General features: G+C 43.0%; 1 protein-coding gene across 8 annotated transcripts in view; it reads right to left on the reverse strand.

The window, feature by feature from the left end:
• The window catches only part of GULP1 (GULP PTB domain containing engulfment adaptor 1), a 196557-nt gene that overhangs the window by 163615 nt on the left and 18182 nt on the right, over positions 1-14760 (reverse strand). The window contains exon 1 of one of the 8 annotated variants that reach the window (XM_078393585.1): positions 9730-9748. The exons of 6 other annotated variants lie outside the window; for them this stretch is intronic. The gene's annotated coding sequence lies outside the window, so the exon portion shown is untranslated. Of the gene's footprint in view, positions 1-9729; positions 9749-14760 lie in introns of those variants that run through there. One more of the 8 variants, XM_078393579.1, reaches the window with a different exon arrangement.

Consider the following 14760-nt stretch of genomic DNA (forward strand, 5'->3'; position numbering starts at 1 on the left):
TAGAAACAAGCCCTCAGGTTTTCAATATTGAAAAGCCTCTTGTCAACTAGGAATGGAAATAGACATTCTATGTTTATGGTGCTTCACTGAGCCCTTAGCAAATGTGTTCCGTTTCCAAGAAATCCAGCTGGCTCACACAAAGACGTAGACAAGAGGGCATAGCATACAAAGATGCAATTTATGCCTGTGGATGGAATCTAGTGAAAACAGTCTTTATGAAGTTAGAGACTCGTAATCTAGCTCAAGTAGCATTACTTCCTCCTCAGTGTCATAGACACTGGCCTCAGAAGCATTCAATCTCTCATTTAGTAAAGTCCAAGTCTCCGAGGCCCCAACATACATCAGGAATGATAAGAGCATTGCTGCTGCTTTGAGTCCGGAAAATGAGACGATCCAAGAAACATTGAGTGGCTCGTTGACGGAGCACATGCTTTGCAAAACATCCTTTACAGATCCATCACTGTCATTTGGCAGACAAACTGATCCTTGGTGAGGCTCACTCCCCTGTAATGAAGAAACTGAACCATGCAGCTTCTTCAGAACGAACAGATGCAAGGAGGAGGAGAAAGAGAGTAGCACTAAATGTCAAAAATGGGGAAAACGGAGGAATTTGTGAGCAAAAAGCCGGCCTTACAGAGAACCTCTGGATAAAAACAGAGAAGGAATAAAACACTGTGATCAGAGTTTAATACAAAAAACAGATTATGCCCTCCTGGAGCAAACTGCAGATGCTTTAGCAAAGTCAGTGTGGCTGGGATGGAGCAAAAAACTTTAAAAGGAAACCAGAATGGAAGGTTGGAGTTTATGGAATTGTAATTTATATCTTCTGTGCCCTGAATAGGAATAAAGATGCTGTTATTAGTTATCATGGACACACTGTCTTACCCATTGTCAAGATATTTGGGTTATCAGTTAGTAGCTGCTTTTTTAATGGGCCCTATTAATAACATGATGGCCAGTGGGACAGCATGAGTTGCCAGCATCCAGGCCAAGGCAAATATTACGCTCCCTAACCGGTGGACAATTAGCACTCCCTTCCACCAGTCCAGTATTGAAACCATTACCCCCCTACAAGCACATGTACTGTATTTTAAGAAAATACTGATGTAATTAAAGTAAAATGCAATTAATGCCAGTATACGCAAAATTATTTGTGCAATTTCTTCAACAACAATATTGAAATCTACATCGAAATCTCTCTCAGTTAGAGGCGGGGCTTCGTCGCAGCGGGATGGGTCAGATTTCAGGAGAGCTCCTGAAACTGACCAAGACCACTCGGTTTTGACCCATCCAAACTTGATGGGGGGAAGACTTTTACTAAGAGAAGTGAAAGTCTGAAGCAACAGAATCTGACTGAGAAGGGAGGAGGTTTGGAAGATTCCTGGATTTGCCTCTCTTTGGAGTCGTATCTGAAAGCAGAAACTGTCTGGCCACCATCTTGGCACAGAGCTGTGAACGCCCCAATGACAGGGAGCAGAAAAGTGCACAAGGATTTTGGAAAATAATCTTGACCAAATCTTGAACTAAGTGGCTTGTTTTATATATGGAATTTTTAAGGACCCAAATGATGAGGAAAGTGGGTGCAATCTGTCAGAGAAGTGACTATATCTACGTATATTTGGGCAGACCTGTGAGCATTCCCCCCCCCTTCATCTGAGGCTTGACTGGGAGAAAGGAGAAAAGGAGGTGGGGGGGAGAAAATGACTTTGCTTGAATTGTGGCAAGAAAACTTGATTCCGCAGGACAATATAACCATAAACTACTGATGGATATAAATTGGTGAAGCAGTCAGAATCAGTCTTGAGAAAAGATCTGAAGAGGACGGCACTTCCCCCTCTCAACCATTGCTAACTACGGAGATTGGAGAGAGATAGAGATTGAATTGTAATGTTTTCTGCCCCAAGACATAAGATACCACTGTGAACATCTACTGCAGGGGTCTCAAACATGCGACAAGAAATTAGCTTTTTAAAACCACAAACAGAGGCAGACAATTTTATATTCAAACCCCAGAAGCCTTTAGAAGAAAAAGATGAAGACACAGCACAGCAGAGAGCCAAACTCTCAACCCCTCTTATGGAAAGTTCAGTAGTAAAAGTGCAACAAATGCTTAACTATACTACAAAAGTTAGAGGAATGGAAATGATGGGACATGCATTGTGGCAGATGAGACAAAAAAGGGAACAGTACATGGAGTGTATGAAGCTCTTGGGAGCAGATCTGCGTAAACATAAATGGTCAATAAGATGGAAGATGGAATGATAAAAGAGGCACAAAATATTAGCTAGATTAGAATACTGATGTAGAGCAGTGGGTATACATTTGACAGAATAAGATAAGATGTTCTATAGATGATCAAAAGATGGAAATGTTAAATTTAAGAGGGTTTTTTTGGTGAAAGAATATATGTATCAAAATGGACACAAACTAATGGTTATATAACATTGATTTTGAGCAATAGTTATAAACTTTATTTTATTTATTTATTTATTTGATTTAAACTTGGAAGAATAATATCAAACCTATATAAAGTCAGTAAGTTTAATGATAAAAAGAAAGATGGTACAAGAAAAGGGAAGGTTAGTATATCTTGGAAAATTGCTATGTTTCTTTTTTCTTTGTATGATTTCCCTTTTTAATATAATTGCATAAGTGGATGCAAGAACACTTTTTGCTCTCTGGAATGTTACCCTTTCCTACCCTTCCCCTTCTACCTAGTCCCCCTATTCCTACCATAACTCCTATCCCCATGAAAATCAATAAACAACAACCAAAAAAAAAACCCCCTAAAAAATCTCTCTCAGTTGACAGTACAGTATTGATAGGTTGCTACTCAGTCTTTCATTCTAGATCTCACGTGGGTCTTGCCGATTGCCAGCCTCAGGTACTGCTCCAGGCAAGCCCAGCAGGAGATCTGGCCACAGGCTAAGAGCAGCAGGAAAGCTTAGGGCAGCAGGGCCAGCAGGCAATCCAGCAAGCCCTTCGCCTCTGCCAGAGACACATACCGTAGGTCTCCCCAGCTGGGGCGGGTCTGGTCCACTGGAGGGCCCATCAGCACTGGTGGCTCCTGCTCTGGTGCGAGGGGAGCCGTGGGCATCAATCTGAACAGGCCTCAGGATGGCGCTGACCAGGGAGGATGGAAGCCCCACCTTCAGGCTGTCTGTTGTGGATGGGTGTGCCTCAGGGAATTCCGCTGTCCAGCTCAATGGGCAGGCAGAGGAGGAGCTGGCAGATGGCTCCAGCCCCATGCCTGGCAGTGGCAGCAGAGACAAAGGAAGGATCCCACTGGCGACTCTCTCCAGCCAACCTCCTCCGCTCAGCGGCACTCGGCCATTGGCCTGCCACCTTGCCACCCTGGCCTGCTTCCTTTCTTCCACTCTGCCACCTCCTTGTGTTCCAGGGAAGATGGCACTGGGCAGGAAGCATAAGGGAGCTCCGCTTCTCCCTCTGGGGCTGTGCGCCATGCACCACCCCTCAATGGCCTCTACACCAACCTGTCAATCACCCTGCTCCAGTAGGGATGAGGAGCATCGGGCCAGGAGCTGCCCGGCTCTCCTCTTTTCTGCTACCTCCCAGCTGAGCGCCCCCACCTCCCCAGCTCAGTCACTGCATGGCATCCCAGTGGCGGGGGAAAGACGAGGAGCAGTTGGAATCGCGAATGGAGCCATGCTTTGAAAGTAAATCCAATCAGCGATGTTAAGTAGTGTGCACGAAGGGCGTTCCCACTGCACTGGCCCCCAAGACAAGAAGGCCCACGGACCTCTTCTGCCCCCCTTCCACCTATGGCACGCCAACTGTAGCGGAAGGAAACCTGAGGTTTCACCACTGTCCTGCTTAAGCACTCAACTACCTGAGCTGGAGGTTGTAGAGACTCTGCTCTGGGGCAGAGAAGGCGCTGAGCCAAGCAGAGGCTGGCCCTGCAGGACCTGAGCCCAGTGTTTCTCCAGCGACACCAGCACCAGCAGTGCTTCCCCAGGTGGGGTCTGAACTTCTGAAATTTTATGCTCAGGGCAACTGCCCCTGTATGTCTCCCCCCCCAATGATACACCATTGCCAGTATTCATATTTTCTGCCTTTCATATCTTCCTTTCTCCTTTTTCCCATCATTGGAATATAAACCCATAACTCTGGGCAGCAACTGAAGTGGGTTATAGTTCATGAAAACATATGCCATAATAAAAGTGCTAGTCCTTAAGGTGCCACAAAACTCTGTTATTTGTTCCAACTCGATAACTGCTTGAAGACAAACGAACTAAGGATGGCCTTTGCAAATATAATAGACTGACCAATGGTCTCACTCAGGATAAAGCAGCATCCTGTGTTCTTGTGTCAAACACTGGACAGATAATATCACTGTCCAACTAAAGAGTTTTGAGAGGGCGCTTCCTATCCAGTATTTTTCAATATTTTTAAATCAGTATTTTAGATGAATGGATGAAAGGAACATGTGTCATATTGGTAGCTGAAACAAACCTGGGAAGGACAGCATACACAAAGGAAGTAAATTCAGACTTATTTTTTCACAAAGGTTTTCACGGCCGGGATCTAATGGTTGTTGTGGGTTTTTGGCCATGTTCTGAAGGTTGTTCTTCCTAACGTTTCGCCAGTCTCTGTGGCCAGCGTCTTCAGAGGACAGCACGGCCAAAGAGCCCGAAAAACCTGCAACAACCATCAGACTTATTTTATTTTTGTAGGTGAAGCATAAAATGTTGGACAAGTTAGTTAGTTAGGCATCCTTCAGTCTTGAAAGACTATGGTAACGTGCTCTGTATGGAGGACTTGGAACAGTGTCTAGTGTGGCTGAGAAGGCCAATTCGAGAGTGACAATCCCTTCCACACTGAAGAAAATACAATCTGTCCCCTGTCCAGCTCCCTGATTTGGCTGCTTTTATGACTTCCTCTTTGCCTCAGCCTGCTGGATAATTGGGAGAGGCCGTGATGCAACGCCTGCCTCCAGGCTGAATGCTCAGATGTCAGGGTTTCCCATCTGTTGAGGTCCATTCCTAAGGCCTTCAGATCCCGCTTGCACATATCCTTGTATCGCAGCTGTGGTCTCCCTCTGGGACGATTTCCCTGCACTAATTCTCCATACAGGAGATCCTTTGGAATCCGACCATCAGCCATTCTCACGACATGCCCGAGCCAACATAGATGTCACTGTTTCAGTAATGTATACATGCTAAAAATTCCAGCTCATTCTAGGACTACTCTATTTGGAACTTTGTCCTGCCAGGTGATACCAAAAATCAGTTGGAGGCAATGCATATGGAAGGTGTTCAGCTTCCTCTCCTGCCGTGCACAAGGGGTCCAGGACTCACTTCAGTACAGGAGTGTGCGCAGGACACAATGCATGTCCCACCATTTCCATTCGCCTAACTTTTGTAGTAAAGTTCAGCATTAGTTGCACTTTTACTACTGATATTTCCATAAGAGGGGTTGAGAGTTTGGCTCTCTGCTGTACTGTGTCTTCATAAAATGCCTTTAATTAAGATTTAGATATCAGCCAGATCGCAGTCCATTGCCAATTGAAATCCCTAGAAATTGGGTGTGTAATGCAATTCTTCTTGGATAGCAGAAAACTATAAACTGACTGTGGAGCCAGAGGTTGGGAGTTCAATTCTCCACCATGCCTCCTAGGAGAAGAGCCAGCCTGTACGGCCTTGGGCAAGCTGCACAGTCCTCAGAAGAAGGGAATGGTAAACCACTTCTGTGTATTCTCTACCTGAAAAACCCTGGAAAGGGTTGGCATAAGTCAGAATTGGGTCGATGTCACATTATTATTATTATTATTATTATTATTATTATTATTATTATTATTATTATTATTATTATTATTATTATTATTATTGAAATGTGAAGGAGACAAATTTTATTTTGATAATTTAGAGGGAAGGCTTGTATTCTAGCTGGAACAGAAGGTTAACCCACTTCTCCGCAGATGTGACTGCAATGTGCCAATAGCTAAAGATAAAACTTTAGCAAAGAAATTTGGATCTGTTCCAGCTCCTGAACCAATGATCAGCTAATTGAGCAATTCTATCATTTCCAGTCTGCTATAAAGTGAACAGACCGCAATTACACTTACTGTAGTTGAGGGGGCTTACAATTGCAGTTGAATGTTCCTAAGCTTAGTACCACAGGACAATGTTAGAAAAAAAGACTTTAAGAGCTGCATTATTTGGTGTAAAATAACTTCGAAATGGCTCCCAGAGTACACTTTATTCTGATGGAAAGAGCATCCTTCTGGGCTTTTCAAGAAGAACTAGCCACCAGAACCACAAAACATTAGACAACTATGTGACTTCACTTGCTAAATGAAATTACTAGAATTTGATCCGTTAAATACAAGGGGCTGTCATGGTGTAATGGATAAAGTGGTGGACTAGGACTCTGGAGAACAGGGTTCAAATCCCCACTCAGCCATGGAAACTCACTGGGGGAGTGGAGCTGGTAAAACCAGTCCTTGAATATCTCACTTACATCGAAAGCTCTATTAGGGTCGCTGTAGGTCAGTTCCAACTTGACGGCACAGAACACATGCACACTTATCAAACACATTGAATGGCAGGGCAGTAAATGTGAAAACTACAGCCATTCAGGGCCTGATCCTGCATGAGCATGCTGACCTGGCTTGAATTACAGAGATTTGGTCAGATGAGGCTGGGGGTGTTAATCTCACTCAGCTTTGCCCACCAGGGTTCTCTGGGCGGCAGCAGGCAAGACCTGAGAGGCGGGGAGATGGAGTTGCAGTGGTTTATCCTGATGCCATCTCCCTCACCAGATTCATATCCCCCCAGTTTTCCTGGTTTGAAGATTTGTATCTGAAAGTGAGAGCCCAAGATAGTCTCATGTCCATCCAGTCTTCTTTCCTGAGCTAGCCAACCTGTTCTTGGGGGTTCGCATTGGGTGTTTCCTCGGCATGTGCTGGGGGAATTCAATGTGCATGCAAGGCAGCTTTGTCAAGAGTGGCTCAGTACGTCATGTTCTCCATCACAACCACAGGTCTGTCCCAAATGGTTTCTTGCCCTATCCATGCCACAGGGCACACTTTAGACCTAGTTTTCTGTACTAGGGTAGAAGTAATTTGTATGTGGAGGAATTATGTGTTGTCATGGACAAATCATTATGTGATGGGGTCTAGACTCACTGAAATTCAGAACTTCTCCAGGGGTGGGGGACTGATTAAGATGGTCCATTCCAGGAGGCTGATGGATCTAAATGGTTTCCTGATGGCTCTTGGAGAATTTCCTGTCACCTCAGCAATGCCTCCCTGTAGCAGGGTAAGTTCCCAGCATGCTTTAAAAAGGCAGTAGTAAGAACACTGCTAATATCTCTCTTTGCCTGGACTGCTGTTATTCTTGTTATGTGCTGTCAAGTCAGAACCGACTTACAGCAACCCTAACAGGGCTTTCAAGGTGAGACATTTAAGGAGTGATTTCACCACTTCCACTCCCCCAGTGAGTTTCCATGGCTGAGCGGGATTTGAACCCAAGCCTCCTGAGTCCTAATCACTCAATCCACTAAACCACCCTGGGTAGTCCCAACTGTAGATGCCTAGTTTAACACCATGGTAGCCTTACTAAATTCCACACAATTATACTGAATCACTCAAATAATGTAATGTTATACTGTATTTCCCTTCCATTCTGAGTTTTCCTTCTACTGTGATGTGTGCAGTAAAGCATATGCCTTAATGAGTATCCTTAACATCTCTTTCTCACTCAACCGCAGCTGGCCTTGATGTCTTCCCCCCCCCCCCAAGTCATTTCAAAATAGTGTCCTAAAGCACATCTGTGTTACCACCAATCTGCACTCTTCCTCTACTACCCCCTCAACATCCTGGAACCCTCTCTGCATACGGTTTATCAAGAACTAGAGGTGGATTAGTTAATTACAAAGAAAAATCTCTCCCTGCATAAATCAATGTAATCAGGAATGAAGCTTGCCCTTGCCTACAAACACTTTAGCTCCTATTTTACAGCAAACTTGTCCCAGAATCAATAATACAAAAGCTTATCAGAATATTAGTGAGGGGGGAAAAAAAGGAAAAGACCACTGTGGCAAACTGGAAAATAGGAATGCACACAATAGCATGAACAGAAAGGGCACTGATAACCCTCCCTAATGTTTCTTAAAATCAAAGGCCCAAAGCTGCAAATGAAATTAGAAATTAGGAACATGATAACAGCAAAGACAAAGGCCTTAAAAAGCATCGCCTCCTCATGATAGCTCATGAAAGGCTGTAAACAATACTGGATGATGACCCTAAGGATTGTTCTTTCTGTACAAACTAGAACTACGTAGGCACATTCGTCTCCTTTTGTTTATATCCATTCTGCCCAAACCACTATTATTCTTTGGATTTATTATCTCCTGTTCCTCATAGTACACACTTACTGTAGCTCCACCAGCTTTTGGCCACAGCAGACAAAGCAAAGCACTGCACACACTTTTCTCAGTCTCCAGAACCTTTCTCTCCTTTCGGCTTACCTTAATAAACTTCAGAGGGATATATTATTTATGAAACCAGGAGCTTAAAGAAAGACTAATATGGGTTTAGCAAATATATTAAGAAGAGAATCAAGCAAATTTCTTCTATTTAACAAATTAATACTGTCTCAAGAAATGATTACATTTAATTACAATGTAAAACTTGAGAGAAAAGGGGAACACTTGTGTATTTATTTGTAGTCCTCCCAGTCCTCTTCTTAACACAAAAGCCTGTTTCTGTCTAATTCAACCTAGGATAAATTCTAATCAAAACTCTTTGAAGGCAGCACATATAATTATCCACCTTTCAAAGCATTAATTCAAAGACAGGTCTCTGTGGCTATTCTGTTTTCAGGATTCAATTGAAGGAACAAACCAGATGACCATATGCATGAATTATCTATGAGTAACTTTTCCAATTGAATGCCAGACTAAGAGCAGCTAAGAGGTAGAAGAGTTTACCCCACCTTCCTGCTGAGAGTTCAGAGATTAGTGTTGTCAGAAAAACTCCAGATTAAATGCAAATATTAGCCACTCAGCTCTACCCTAAGTGGCGCTGGTTTATGCATAAAAATCTATTGATGCATTCAAGCATATCCCCCAAGTACCACATTACTGCCAAAAAGAATACTTTGACATATAATATGCATAATCTTGAGCCATCTCAATAAGAAAATGCTTTTGGAAAGATTTAGAAAGTGGTTTATAAGTTGGCAAAGACAGCAAAGTCGCTTTGGGGAAATTATTTAGCGAAAACTATTTCCTCTGGAAATTCCCAACAAATAAACATGGCTGAGCTTCAATCTAGATCCATGTCCAAGCTCAGTCATGGACTTTTTGATCTCACCATCCCAGTTCCTTGCCTACAAATAAATTACCAATTGCCACCCATACTGTAAAAACAATACTGTCAGGCAGGAACACTGCACAGCCGTGGGTCTCTTTGATAATCATTTCTTGCCATTTCCATTAAAATATTGACTTTTTAATTTAAAAGGATCATAGATCTGCTCATACTACTGGAAATACTTCTGTTAATATAGACATATTTTGTTTTCTGATATTCAGAGGCTAGTGGGATGTCATGCAGTGGGGTGGGGAAAAGCACACTGAGAATGTCAGATGCAGCAGAATTCCTACTTTCTGGATATTACTCCTCTCCCTGGAATTATACATCACGTGATAACCATAATAATATAATCTGCCAAGTATTTTGAGAACTGGCGATTCAAGGCTTACCTTGCCTATCCCTCTCAACAATGCTGCTTGGAGAAGCAAAACAATAAAAAGGCATGTATTAATTAGGCAGGTACATTCAGAAATAATGCTGTATTCAGATAGTTCCAAATATATCTGAATCCGAATTTGGTAGTTCTGAGTATCTGTAATAATAATTCCTAAAATTTAAAGTCCCATTTACTTCTACAGATTAGAGAGCAAAAGGCTGTCTCTGCTTGCTAGTGGTAGAAGTGAAAGCGAAACCTATTTCTCAAGCATCCTGGACTGATTCCTTGAGAAATTATGCTTAAGATCACTCTGGCATCAAGGGGAGTGGGGGGCAAAGAACTCTGTGTCTCTTGACTGAGGTTGTCATGGTTTCCCCCAAGGGAGTAGGGCTGGGGTGAGAGCAAAACCTGATGTCTGTCTGCACCAATGAAATCTAAAGGCAGGCACAGACACCAAAAGGTATTTTTTCGCATTTTTTTCAGTTGAAAAGTGAACATAGCTGCTTATAAATTCCCTGAGTATTTGCAAGCCTGCACTGCAGCAACTTTTCTCTGTGTCCTTTTCTGAACCCTCAACTTACATTTACATTCTCCACAATTCCCACCCACCACAGGTTATTTGCTACTCCAATCTGCCGGCCAGTGCTGCCCAGGGTATCTGCCCACTGCCACCTGTGCTCTGCTTTCACAATGTTGCTATAAATTCCTGCTGGCATCTCCACTGTTCAGGGTTCAATCAGTATGTCTATTACAGTCATTTCCTAATGATTAGGCACTGCTGGCTGTTAGTGCACTCTTTTTGTTTGGCACAGTCACAGAGAGATCCTCCAAAAATGTTTTCTCTGTGTTTTTCTAAAGGGAAAACAGGGACTGAATTTTGATGCTATTGCACATCCCTAAAGAAGACTATGTATACTGATAAAATTAAAGGGGAAACAAGAAAAGTGGGGCACCAAAACAGGATGCCCTAAACAAAATGGGAATCTTTTGATGAGTTTCCAGCCATGTTGTATTGAAAACCCCATGCTGAACCAGCATACACATCATCACCATCTGGTGGCCCACCTGCTTTGCAAGCAAAGACTACTCCTCTAGAAAGAGAGAGAAAGATAGAAGGTTGTAGTGTTTTCTCTCTTGGATATCTGTTAATAACACATAAAGGATTATCTCCGTATGCTTGGGGTAAGTCAAAACAGAGAGCTAATTTTTTGACTGGAATTTTTCCTTTCCAACTATTACACTCTTAAGATCTAAACTGGTACCACAGATCCACCTGAGTCTCATGTTTTCTCCATTGTGTCGTCTTCCTAATACTTATCCCCCACCATATGACCACAAAGGTGCTCTATTTTGGGACAGGTGACAAAAAGTATATGAAAAAAACTTTGAGACATAAATATTCAGTGTGACAGTGTATAGAAATTATTTATATAACGAATACTCTCATTCATATATTTACATCCAATTGTGTCAACAAAATGAACACTTGAATATAGCAAATACTGCTGTCACAAAACAGATCTGTAATAACGTAACAGTCCTTTTCACAGAATTGAAAAGGAATCAGGGCTCCACGATTGCCAAAAAATAATAATAATCATCATTTGCAAAGTGATCCCACTGAAACTCCGAAGGATCATTCCAGATCCAGCACTGCGTTTGTGAAGTCAGTCAGCAGTATAGCACCTATGCTAGGCAATGTAATATTCAGGTCGTTTGCAACTATAATTTTCAACCTGCATGTGAACCAGGAAAATGTAATCATGTTGGGCAAGGGGGGGGGGGAGATAGCTTCTATTGAAGTAATGTTTTAAATTATGCAAGGAATTAAAGAAGACACGCATGAAGGCCTTGTGTACTTCAAAGACACCTGGAGTCAACTACTCGGAGACATACAGCATAAGTCAATTTTGGCAGGAGCATCACTGAGTACAAAGCAATCCAGCATTAGGGCTGGAGACCAGATGCAAAGTCACATCAAAACATGTTTGTTCCTGGGACAAACGGCAAAGTCTTCTATCTATTCTTTCTCACTCACTAGTGTGAACCCTCACCACGAATAAAAGGGAAGCAGAATGTGGTGCCCAGAAAAGTTTATGCTTTCAAGAAAAGGGGATGAGAACAGAGACAGGCCTTTCTGTTCATTTTCCTTTTACCAACCAGTAGGTTCACAAGCAACCAACATGAATTTGACACAACTCCGGGAGGCGGTGGAAGATAGGAGGGCCTGGCGTGCTCTGGTCCATGGGGTCACGAAGAGTCGGACACGACTAAACGACTGAACAAACAAACAAACAAAGGTTCACATGATTTTAGTGCTCTCCTGGAACAAAGCTCTAGTTTCACTATCCTAACTGTGGCCCCTTATGGTTAGCTTTATGGAAAGGCTTTATTCTTTCCCACATAAATGAATGGCAACCAGCGGCATAATATAAAGCCATGCACTGACAGTGCTGGGGTATATCACCGTTTTTCCCAATTAATCCAACCCTTGAAGCAAAAAAGCAAAAGTGTGCTGCTCATATACTGCCAAATAGCACTTAAAGCACCCTCTGGGCAGCTTACAGTTTAATTATGCAGGCCACATATTGCCTCCCCAAGTGAGCTGGCTACTCAATGTAACAATCTTGGAAGGATGGAAGGCTGAATTAACCTTGAGCCGGCTATCCTGAGGGTCCAAACTTGGGTCATGAGCAGAATCTTAGCTGCAGTACTTCAGTTTAACCACTGCATCATGAGGCCCCTCTCAATCAAACACGCTCTTTGGTTCAGGCTTCAGGTTTCTAAATCTGTGGAACAAATAGACATTGTGATGATAGTTTCATATAAGTACAGTGGTGCCTCGCTTAACAACGTTAATTTGTTCCAGCGAAATCGCTATAGAGCGAAAACGTCATAAAGCAAAATTTAAAAACCCATTGAAATGCATTAAAACCCGGTTAATGCGTTCCAATGAGCTAAAACCTCACCGTCCAGTGAAGATCCTCCATACGGCGGCCATTTTCAGTGCCTGTATAGCGAGGAATCTGTCCCTAAGCACAGGGGGGAGCCAATTTGAGCACCCGGTGGCCATTCTGAAAACCCGACGATCAGCTGTTTTGATCGTCGTAATGTGAAGAATCGGTTCCCAAAGCAGGGAACTGATCTTTGCAAAGCAAAAAAAAACCCCATTTAGACTATTGTTTTGCAATCGCAATTGCGATTGCAAAAAAGATCGTTGTGAAGCGGATTCATTGTAATGCGGGGTGATCGTTAAGCGGGGCATGACTGTAAATGTGGAACTGCCCATTTAAGCAAAATTCATGAGAGAAGTGGAGATCCCTCTGTTCAGCTTTTCTTCAAAAACTTCTTTGCTCACATGTTCTTAATCATCACCTAAACTCTGATACCTGAAGTTAACCTGGGGGAGAGATGGAGGGAGGAGAAGCACCTTAGGAGATGGGAAAAGCCATAGAAGGGGGAGTGGTTACATATTTAAGCACGCACTTACTTGGCTCTTAAAACTTGACCAACCATGCCTTTTGTTCCATGATTAAGAAGTTCCATACTTAAACACCATGACATCAAGCTGGACTCTTTCTCTTGCTAGGATGTGCTAGAAATGTGAAAACTCTCACATGGAACAGGTATGGGGTAATGGAGTAGGATGTGGGACATCTGGGTTCAAATTCTTGCTCAACTATGCAACTCATTCATTGGGTGACCTCAGGTCAGCCACACAGTCCCAGCTGAGCCTAATTCACAGGATGGTTGAGAAGATAAAGTCAAGATGCGAAGAGCCCTGTATGCTACCTTCTGTTTGCTGAAGGAAAGGCAGGGTAGACGCATGCAATAAAGACAATAGGCAAATAACAAATAAATGGATCTATGATTGGCACATAGCTCAAAGGATTCTCTGGAATCTCTCTCTCTCTCTTTTAAATGTTGTGCCTCCAGCGCCCCTGCCTATTTTATGTGTTTTGTTTTATTGGGTTTTTGAATATCCAGACTCTCAGCGAGACATTAAAAATCTCCCGAGGGATATTCATTATTTCTTTCTCCATAACATGAACACAAAACACTTGTGGAAAGCAGTATCAATGAAATGCATAATTTAAAGTAGCACTTTTACTTAGGTGTCTACTGACACAGGCTTTTGGAGTAAGGTTCATTCAATGCTTAAAGTACCAGTGCTCAACCATGCTTAGAAATGTAAAGTCCTGAAATAACTTTTTAACCTTAAACCTAACCAGGAATTGAAGAGAGAGATCTATTATAAAATAAAGATGGGCATGAACCAGTTCATCCCAGTTTTCTCCCACCACCACCTCCTCTGGCTCAAATAGCCATTCACCCGGCCCAGCATGCCGGCTTCTCCTGCACCTCCTCAACTGATCTTCCAGTCCTGGCAAGAGCTCGGTCTTCTCTGCCCCTCCCCTCGTGGCTGATCTCCCACTCAGGCAAAAGGGTGGGGAAAAAGGTCTGCGCTCCTGCTGGTGACTGAGAGATTAGCGAAGGAGGTTGGGAAAGGAAGCATGCAGGGCCTGGTGAGTGGCTGGTTGAGACAAAGGAGGTGGGGAGGGGAGCAGCAGCACCTTGATGAACTGGGACAAAACACTTGATGCTCATCTCTAAAACAAACAATTGTTTTTAGCATGAACTTGGTAAATATTTGAATTACGTTACAGAGGTGTTCAGCTATGAGAGTTTTCTGTTGAGAGATTTGACAATGTGCTCCCCATTTTCAAGTGCTGAAATGAGGGGGCATTTCAATTGGTGGTGAGAGTTACATGTTTTCAAAAATGTTGCTGGCAGTCCTTGCCACCAGGTGTGGCTTCTCTCTCTCATTCTTTCTTTGCCCCTCTCTCTCTAGAACTGGTTGACACTGTCTATAGGCATGATGATGCCTTTTGGTGATATCAGCTAGCAACCATTATCTCATCTGCCCCTGCTGGGCGGAAACCTCTGGCCAACACAACAGGCTGCTGAGATCCATATATTTTCCCAAAGTCTAACTAAAACAAAACAAATCCTTTGCAGTTCCTTCCACTTTTGTCAACTTACC

Source organism: Pogona vitticeps, chromosome 1 (genome assembly GCF_051106095.1).
Source record: "Pogona vitticeps strain Pit_001003342236 chromosome 1, PviZW2.1, whole genome shotgun sequence".
Lineage (NCBI taxonomy): Eukaryota > Metazoa > Chordata > Lepidosauria > Squamata > Agamidae > Pogona > Pogona vitticeps.